The sequence below is a fragment of the Saccostrea cucullata genome, unplaced genomic scaffold, assembly GCF_032062105.1.
Source record: "Saccostrea cucullata isolate Sc308-1 unplaced genomic scaffold, CSIRO_AGI_Scuc_v1 ctg8598, whole genome shotgun sequence".
NCBI classification, from domain to species: Eukaryota; Metazoa; Mollusca; class Bivalvia; order Ostreida; family Ostreidae; genus Saccostrea; species Saccostrea cuccullata.
Window position 1 is genome coordinate 864 of NW_026926342.1, and position 10,485 is coordinate 11,348.

The window sequence follows — 10,485 nt, forward strand, 5'->3', positions numbered from 1 at the left end:
AATTCTCTTTCATTATAATTGTATATCTACATTTATGAATCATGAAATTAATGTAGACATAAAAAAAAAAAATTTTCTCTGTATGTTTTTCACAGTCTTGACGGAAATTACATAAACTGTTTATATGAAAAGTACGTCTCAACTATTAAGGGTCTTACAAGTTTCAATCTACTCTTTTTTCTGAAGTTATAGATGGATGTAAACAAAATATGCTGATTGATCAATCAATCTTTTATAGAAAGTGGTGTGAAGTAAAAAATCTGGATCAAAAAACACTATTTGAAATCCATTATTCTAATACCATCAGTGTACCTCTTCATCTGAATTCCATGTATAATTTTTTCAGTTTATATTATACAATAGGAGCACCCCCATTCCTTCATCCAGCCTTATTTTACTCCACAATACAATTTTATCATCAACCTTAATTTTAATTTTACCCAAATATCATTAATTATTAAAACAATAATTTTTTTTCTGCATGTAACAATCCTCATGAAATATCTAAACATATATTGAACACAAATAATATGATTATCCTTCAAAAATTAGATAAGAGATTATATTTTGAGGTTTTTTTTTCCAAATAAGCCCTACCAAGTCAAATTTATAGTCTCAGTTGAGATGTTTTAATTTAAGTTTGTCTATTATGTGTTTATATCTGGTATAGTATACTTAAGTATTCAAATGGTGTCCTGTAGCCCTTTTCATGAAGTGATTGAGAAATAGAACCAGAGTATTCCATGGAATGCTAGTGCAGTCAACTGAAGAAAAGTACAAGAAAGGAGGAAATTTCAAAATATAGAAAAAGACATATATACAGCCTTCTAAGTTCAATAGGAAAAAATAGAATTAATACAATCATAAAGTTACTGAATGTTTTTGAATTTCAGTCTGTATGATAACTATTCGAATTTGGGGAATATGATACGTAGTTTAAACATAAAATATAGTTTGTTTCATTATTCTTTCTATCCTGGGAATTTTATGAAACATGCTGTTGAGGTGAACTTTTAATATATAAATATTGTGTAAACTGGTACTAAGATAAGTATTGCTGTCACTAAGTCTTCTGGTTTGTGTGTTTTTACAGCTCTAATATTTTATTCGTGATAAAGTTGAATAAGAACAAATGGTAAAATTAAGTCATTTGTTTTTTAGTTGTGTTGCTATTAAAATGAAAATACTACATGGAGGATAACCAAAAATTATTCAATACTTTATTGTTGACTTTTTCTTGATATTTTTAACAGAGGCCTCAGCTACAGGTCAAGGTTTATGTGGGAAAAGGACGCGTCGATAAAAACGAGGACTGTGACGCGGGCTACACGGGGGACAGGTGCTGTAACGACAAATGTCAGTTCAGGGCCAAGTTTATGAAATGCAGGTAACGTTTTTGTGAAACTTGTAACTAAATATTAAATTCATATCCCAACACACACCCACATTATAAGTTTATCTGTAAGTCAGAATATTGGCCCTTATAAAGTAATTAGATCCAGGGTACCTAACCTTAACAAGATTATTAGCATAGGGAAAACTTAGCATATTAAAGGTTATTTTTTGACCACACACATTGACCACTGATCAAGATGACTGTATATGAGAAAGAATTAAAAATTTTAGTGTCCATAGCATAATGTAATAATTTTATTTTGTCCTTAGTGATGACCGTGAACAAAGGTCATTAAGATCAAGGTCAAAAAGTCTTTCAGTCCAATGAACTTTGCGTGCTATATTAACTGAACAGTGGTTCTCCCGGATACATTTTATCATTTTCTTTTCAGTCCTATGAACTTTTCGTACTATATTAACTGTCATCGTCTGAAACCCACGGGTGACCTCGTCTTTACTTATCACCCGTGGGCAAACTTACCGAAAAATCGTCATATGTAATTAAATATGTATGAGTCATTTGATTGGCCGCATCACAGAGTCGCGATGTGAAACAACGAATCACAGTTCACGTTACGTATGTATGTTCGGCATTGCCAAAAACATGAAAAACGTAGTTAACACAGCTGATAAATCGACTCACCGGTGCATTTTGCAGTTAAAAAGAGGTACTCCTTCATAATATCTGACGGATATTAACGTCAGTGCCCTGTACGAATTGACTTTCATTGTTTTAAATTAAACTTCGCATGTTTTAACGAGCGTCAAAATATTTACCATAAATAGCAAAGTAATAAACGTATTTTTCAAAATTGAAGAGTTTCAACTTTCTAATTGGTTGACTAAAAACAACAAATTAGCATATTTTACGGCGATATTTCAGCTAGTTTGTCCACGGGTGATAAGTAAAGACAAGATCACCCATGGGTTTCCGACGATGATTAACTGTATGTTGGCCCCTGTTGGATATATTTTATCATTTTGTCTTTCAGTCCTATAACTTTGCCTGCTGTGTTAATTGTACTGTGGCCCCTATAGGGTACACCTGTCTAGACCATGTAGATGATAACTTTGACTGTAAGGGGAAGTCACACTGCAGGTATCCTTCTACTGGTGATAAAGAAGTTATAGTACAATTCTCAGTTAACCTTGGACTTGGACCCAGTAAGGCATGGCATTCTCGGCGCCACGTATGTAGCATCTCTCAAATGGTGATTAGATTCTCATTGGTTAAGAAATTAATAACATCTAGAACTTTAAATAAATTGTTGTTTAGAACAATGAGACGACTTGAGTCCCACCTCTTAGCCCAATGAGATGCTGTTATTGGATATTTGCTACACTTGTTGACATTGGCCCAAAATTCTTATCCCCTGTATATTTCAACAGTGAAAAAAAGCGTGTAAATTTCAGACGCTTAATTACCGGTATGTAACGTTAGAATATACCATGCCTTACTGAAACTAGTGCAAGGATAACAGAGAATTGTACTAAAAAATCAACACACAGTAATAATTATACCGTGTAAGTAGAATTTTTAGCGAGGATTTAATTTTGGCATTATTAGCAAGGGTGCCAAGATCGCTAAGATTGAATATCGATAAAAACTAATCGTGCTTTATTTGCAATAGCTTCTTTAGTGAGCTTTTTAAAATCACTAAAATTACTTCTCGCTAAAAATAAAATACCAATTTTTAAGGACAATTCACTAAATTTGCATCTTGCTAAAATTTTCTCTTATACGGTATTACTGGTGAATACTGGTGATAGAGAATTTATAGAATATCAGCACACTGTAATAATTACATAAGCAAAACAAGAGGCAAATTTGAAAAACAAAACAAGTAACAACTAAGATACAAGTTAAAACAAAAACACACCATATGCATTTACTCTACCCACCTAGGAGTTTCCAAAGTAAAATTAAAAACATGATCAGAACTTGATATCAAGTTAAAAAAATTATTTGAGGAATTGTATTTGAAACGTCTTGTATGTTGATTTATACATGTAACTGTTTGATTGTTCCTTAACATGAACAGTGGTAAAGATCTGACCTGCCCGAACGCCCTACCTAAGATTGATGGTACACCATGTCATAATGGGTAAGTTATAGAAATGTATGCCAAGATCTTAAGAATTCTATAGTGCAATCTCACCAATTTCAATTTAATTAGGAACATTTAAAATATTACTTTCAATTGAAGAATACTTTGAAGAAATGGAAATTTTACTTTTTGATTTGAGTAAAAATTAATTCTTTGTTTCCATTCCTTCAGTGAATATATATTCAAAACTTTTAGAAAACTTCAGTTGTTTTTAAAAGTACTGTGTTCAATTTCTTTGAATCTTAAGGGGATATTTTTGTTTGTTTGTTAAAAAGTTGAAACTGTTGCTTGTCAAAGACTGTATCATTGTAGATTTGGAAAATGTAGGAATGGAAAATGTTTAGATGCTTGTCAACAATTAATAGGAATCCATGTCTGTGCAAAGGTAGGGTTATTAAGGTGCTGAGATTGAAGAGTACTATAGAAGCTAGAGCTGTGAACCCACTGAACAAGGCTGTTACTATCATTCCGGTAACAGCATTTCACTTTGCTTGAGCTAGCATACTAATTAAAGTTTCACATCTTACATGTAATTACCATTTTACTCATCAATTGGATGTTTGATTTCAATGGAATCAATTATACATTGCATATGAAACACAGAGCCCATGCAGCAATACCACTGACAATACTATAGCCATACTCGTATTGTACGATTGTTCATGAGAATGCAGTAAACAATAATCACATGTGGTGAAAGAAGTACGTTTTAATCCTGAAAATGATGATATTGATCGTTATATATTTTATAATGGTAGCAGAGTTACAGAGTATAGCACTACATATTTCATGCTTCAAAGGATCTCTTCTAGGTAAATGTATGATTTGACGTATAAAACCGATATTGGTTTCAGTCTTTAGAAAAATCTTATCGTTATCCATTCGGGTTGCTGAATTTAGGATATACGTGCATGTAATGTTTGTTTCTTATGCATAATTTTTCTTTGTGTGCCCATGCATTGACTTCATGATAACAAAGTTGGGAATGTACATATTTATTTCTGTAGGAGATGATGCCTGTAAGACGTGCTGCTTCAAGCCCAACACGGAGATCTGTGAACCATTATCAGACCAATCAGATCAATTCCTGGAGGATGGGAGGCCCTGTTATGATGGCTTCTGTAAAAAGGTAAAAGAAGCACAATAATTTACAGGTTTTAGTAATTTTCACATCTCTATATATCTCCAAATATGCAAGAAATTTTCGCGAGGTTCCTGAGATCCTCGTCATCGCGAATATTTCTCGCCGCAAACCGATCCTTAAAGTCTCTGTGTCTATTAGTAACAGATCCAAAATAGGCATGATCGCAAAAAGTAATCATCGCAAACTAGTTTACCCCTAGTAAATCGCTAAATGAAATCGTCGCGAATAAAAGTTGGTTTAAAGTAACCCAAGAGGAATATCCCGACAAGTTGACAGGAGTGAATCAAACTCCATGCTTTGCATTGAGTTTGATCGGATGCATTGTAATTAAGTGCCTGTCAGCTCAACGTGATATGGCTCTTAGGATCAATTTACTGTTCTAATGGTAAATTTATTATATACCCTCATTACAATTAGCAAAATATAGTTTTAAAAACTTTTGAGATCAATTATATATAATTTTTTCACCAAAGAAAGCAGTTTGTTAAGAAACTTTTTTTATATGCAAGAAAAATAACGTCATGTCTTAGCACTGCATCATTAGTTTCAGAGAGTTGTGATATGGATTCAGAAAACCACAGTGTGGTGATCTGGAAGTCGGATCATGACATTCATTAAATCTACAGTAAAATTGAGTGATACACATTTGGGTATATAATAAAATAATTATAACAAAGGCTTCTGATTTTAAACTTATTTTTATATTTTTTTTTCATAGGGAAAATGTGAGAAATCCCAGTCAAAATTAGTACAGAGGTTATTTTCAATCATCCAATCTTTCAGCATAGATCAAATAGGTAAGTCTATCACCTCATAATAGACATGTCACTAGTCCACTGACTTTGCATGTACTTTCTGGTCAGGTAAAAGGACCCTGTCCCAATTGAAATTTAGACGTGCTTAGCAAATTAACCTTCAGTCTTAAACTAAACAGTAAAGGTTAATAAACAACATCATTATTTCCAATATTTTCATTTTTTTTTTTCATTAAGGACCCTCTCTACACCAGTACAAAATGTTTTTTGGATATTGACAAAAATATATTCTATAAAGGTGTTAGTTTTTGAGCTTATTTATATGAATTTCAACATATGGTGCGTGGCATTTACCCCCAGGAAAAATAATCAAACTCAACACAGTATCAGTGAATAGAAATCACTGTTTGTTACTTCCATTGAGAAAATACATGTTAGTAACATGTTCAATTAATTTATCTTGGCCTTTTAAAATGTTAAGAATACCTGAATTGATTTAAAATTGTGTAATAAAATGTGAATTTCTCATTTTAAGAATTTAGATCAAAGGCAGATCATTCTAACTGCAAAAAATACCATAGAATCAGAACTCTTTAGTGTGCAGTGTAGAGAGGGTTCTTAAAAAAATCGATTGAAAATGTTCAGGACCCTGATTAAAAAGCATTAATTACTGCAAGTCCATAATACAGTGTTACCTTTTATATTTGGCTGTGCTTTAATTAATTTTAAATCAATATTCAATTAAAGATAAAGACCAAATAAAAACCAATTTAAGTGCAGTCCATTTTTAGCTCACCTGAGCCAAAGGCTCAAGTGAGCTTTTCTGATCACATTTTGTCCGGCGTCCGTCTGTCCGTTCTGTCTGTCTGTCCGTTTCCGTCTGTAAACTTTTCACATTTTCGACTTCTTCTCAAGAACCACTGGGCCAATTTCAACCAAACTTCACAAAGCATCCTTGGGTGAAGGGGATTCAAGTTTTTTAAATGAAGGGCCACGCCCTTTTCCAAGGGGAGATAATCATGAATTTGTTAAAAATTAATGGCATTTTTAAAAAATCTTCTTCTCCAGAACCGCTGGGCCAGGAAGGTGAAACCCATGTGGAATCATCCTCAGGTAGTGTAGATTCAAGTTTGTTTTGGTCACCTGAGTTACTCAGGTGACCTATTGCTATCTGTTTTCGTCCGTCGTCGTGCGTCGTGTGTCGTGTGTTAACATTTGAACATTTTCAGCTTCTTCTCTGAAACCACTGAACCAATTTCAACCAAATTTGGTATACAGCATCTATGGGTAACGGGGAACAAAAATTGTGAATTTCATGGTCCCCGCCCCCCTGGGGCCTGAGGGGTGGGGCCAAAACCACTAAAATTATAGCAATCTTCAAAAATCTTCTTCTTTACTCCTGGACATCAAGCAGGCAAACTGTTAGCATGAATGTAATGAGCATTGAGTCCTCTACCAAAATTGTGAAATTCATGGCCCCATCAGGGTTCTAGTGCTAGGGCGGGGCTATATAGTTCATATAGTGAAAATGCATTATTTCTTTGAAAATCTTCTTCTCTGCTCCTGGGTATTAAATAAACTATCTAAGTACATAGTTATGATGAGCAGGGGTGCCTCTTAGATTTGTGAATTTTATGGCCCCAGGGTCGGGGTTCTGGTGTTAGGGCGGGGCTCTATAGATTATATAGTGAAAATGCATTTAGTCTTTGAAAATCTTCTTCTCTGCTTCTGGGTATTAAAAAAACTAACTAAGTACATAGTTATGATGAGCAAGAGTGCCTCTTCCAGATTTGTGAATTTTATGGCCCCAGGGTCAGGGGTTCAGGTGTTAGGGCGGGGCTCTATAGATTATATAGTGAAAATGCATTTAGTCTTTGAAAATCTTCTTCTCTGCTTCTGGGTATTAAATAAACTAATTAAGCACATAGTTATGATGAGCAAGAATTCCTTTTCCAAAATTGTGAATTTTATGCCAATGACCCAAGTATATATATTTATGATGAAGAAAGGTGCATCTAGCAAAATGGTTATTTTTATGCCCTGAAGGGGGGGGGGTACATAGTCTGAAAATAAATTAATGCTTTGAAACCTGTTCTTTGGTGTTAATCAACCATTTTATGATAAAATTTGCAAAATTTTGAAATATGTGGCCCCAGGATCAGTGGTTCTTTTGGGGTGAGGTGCACAACTGGTTATAAAGTGGAAAACATTTTCTCTCTTTGTAACTCTGATATACCTTTGGGTATTGAGTAAGTAAGAGTATTTTTAATTATGATAAGCAATGGTGCCTCTTTCAAAATTGTGAATTGTGAATTTCATGGCCTCTGGTTTAAAACACGAACCAAATTTAATTGTTTGAAAGTTGTTACACAATACTCAGGTGACCTATAAGGCCCGTGGGCCTCTTGTTCAAATATAACCCCGGGGCAAGGGTGGGGGGCCCAAAAAGGCCGACCCAAGTTTTACATAGGAATATATAGGAAAAATCTTTAAAAATCTTCTGCTCAAGAACCACTAGGCCAGGAAAGATGAAACTCATGTGGAATCATCCTCGGGTAGTGTAGATTCAAGTTTGTTCAAATCATGACCCCCGGGGGAAGGGTGGGGCCAAAATGGCCAACCCAAGTTTTACATAGGAATATATAGGAAAAATCTTTAAAAATCTTCTTCTCCAGAACCACTAGGCCAGGAAAGATGAAACTCATGTGGAATCATCCTCAGGTAGTGTAGATTCAAGTTTGTTCAAATCATGACCCCCGGGGCAAGGGTGGGGCCAAAATGGCCGACCCAAGTTTTACATAGGAATATATAGGAAAAATCTTTAAAAATCTTCTTCTCCAGAACCACTAGGCCAGGAAAGATGAAACTCATGTGGAATCATCCTCAGGTAGTGTAGATTCAAGTTTGTTCAAATCATGACCCCCGGGGCAAAGGGTGGAGCCAAAACAGCCGACCCTAGTTTTACATAGGAATATATAGGAAAAATCTTTAAAAATCTTCTTCTCCAGAACCACTGGGCCAGGAAAGATGAAACTCATGTGGAATCATCCTCAGGTAGTGTAGATTCAAGTTTGTTCAAATCATGACCCCCGGGGCAAGGGTGGGGCCAAAATGGCCGACCCTAGTTTTACATAGGAATATATAGGAAACCTTTAAAAAATTCTTCTCCAGAACCACTAGGCCAGGAAAGATGAAACTCATGTGGAATCATCCTCAGGTAGTGTAGATTCAAGTTTGTTCAAATCATGACCCCCGGGGCAAGGATGGGGCCAAAAAAGGCCGACCCAAGTTTTACATAGGAATGTACAGGAAAAATCTTTAAAAATCTTCTTCTCCAGAACCACTGGGCCAGGAAAGATGAAATTCACGTGGAATCATCCTGAGGTAGTGTAGATTCAAGTTTGTTCAAATCATGACCCCGGGGCAAGGGTGGGGCCAAAATGGCCGACCCAAGTTTTACATAGGAGTTAAAAAGAAAAAAACTTTAAAAATCTTCTTCTCCAGCACCACTGGGCCAGGAAAGATGAAACTCATGTGGAATCATCCTGAGGTAGTGTAGATTCAAGTTTGTTCAAATCATAACCCCCGGGGCAAGGGTGGGGCCAAAACGGCCGACCCAAGTTTTACACAGGAATATATAGGAAAAATCTTTAAAAATCTTCTTCTCAAGAACCACTGAGCCAGGAAAGATGAAACTCATGTGGAATCATCCTCAGGTAGTGCAGATTCAAGTTTGTTCAAATCATGACCCCTTGGTTGGGGGGCCAAAACAGCCGACCCAAGTTTTACATAAGGATATATAGGAAACCTTTTAAAAATCTTTTTTTCAAGTACTTCAAAGCTAAATATAATTAGTGATATTTATATGGAATCATCCTAGGTAGTGTAGACTCTTTTTCAAATGATAACCGCTGGAGGGGGGGGGGGGGGAGGGGAGTAAATTCAAGCCCATGTGCTAGGTACGCTGGGGCCCCCTGGGCCTCTTGTTACAGGATAGTATAAATGTACATCTGATGTTCATATTAAAGTGATTATAAATTATTTAATGTTTCAAGCTGTATTTATAAGAACAACATTGTATGGACAGTCCTGATCCTGGCTATACCTGTGTGGATTTAGGCATTTACATCATAAACAAATTCGTAAGTTAATATAATCAAGCAATAACTTCAGCAAAGTGTTTAATAAAACATTGCTATGTTCCAGCCTAATACATGTATGACATATTTTTATACACATGTATAATGAAATATTTTAGGATGAAAGAGGAGATGAAGACCAACCAGCCAGAAATGCAAGCGTATGCGGTAATTTTTTTTTAAAAACATATAATTAATGGGAGAAGATGTGTTAATACAAGGGGCGTTCAATAAATAATGTCATCAGCTCGATGACATACAACATAGAAATCATATGACATTAAGCTTGACTTTCTCCTATTATTTAATCTTTAATGAATTGATAACAGTTTATGTCACCACTTTTCATCACATAATTTTATTGTGGGAAGCTGGAAAATAAGGGCTATTTGAGACACTGCATTAAAAATAAATGTCAAGAATCAATAAACTAGAGTAAAATTAAACATCATTAAAGCTGCTGTAAAACTTGTTAATTTCCCAAAAATTTATTAACTGAAATATATGAAATTTACAGCAACTTATGTTTTTCATACACACATGAACAGGTGGATTTCAATTAACAAAAATTATATAATTGGCATCAAAAATGAGTACCGTCCTTGTCAACAAGAACATATAACTAGCGATAATTCAACAAATTATCACTGATTATGTTTTATTGACTTTAAGTTACATAGCAAATTTGATAGGCATCATTTTGGGGATAGTTCACACTGTTTTAAAGAAATATTTGATTGTAAAAAAGTTTAATACTCAAAGGTCACCCTATATTTTTAAAAATGAGCGAAAACGAGAGCGTTAAAAATTAACAATTATGTTTAAAAATTCAAAAATTGTTCTTAACCACGTGTTTCTGAAATTCAAACAGATCATGAAACTTGAATCCATTTTGAGTTAAACCCTCAAAACAAATTTAGAATAATACGTACTTGACAAAACTG

General features: G+C 34.6%; 1 pseudogene; it reads left to right on the top strand.

Moving 5' to 3' along the window:
- The first annotated feature begins 1,253 nt into the window (after nt 1-1,253).
- LOC134271413 (ADAM 17-like protease) lies at nt 1,254-5,496 on the top strand (annotated as a pseudogene).
- The last annotated feature ends 4,989 nt before the right edge of the window (nt 5,497-10,485 follow it).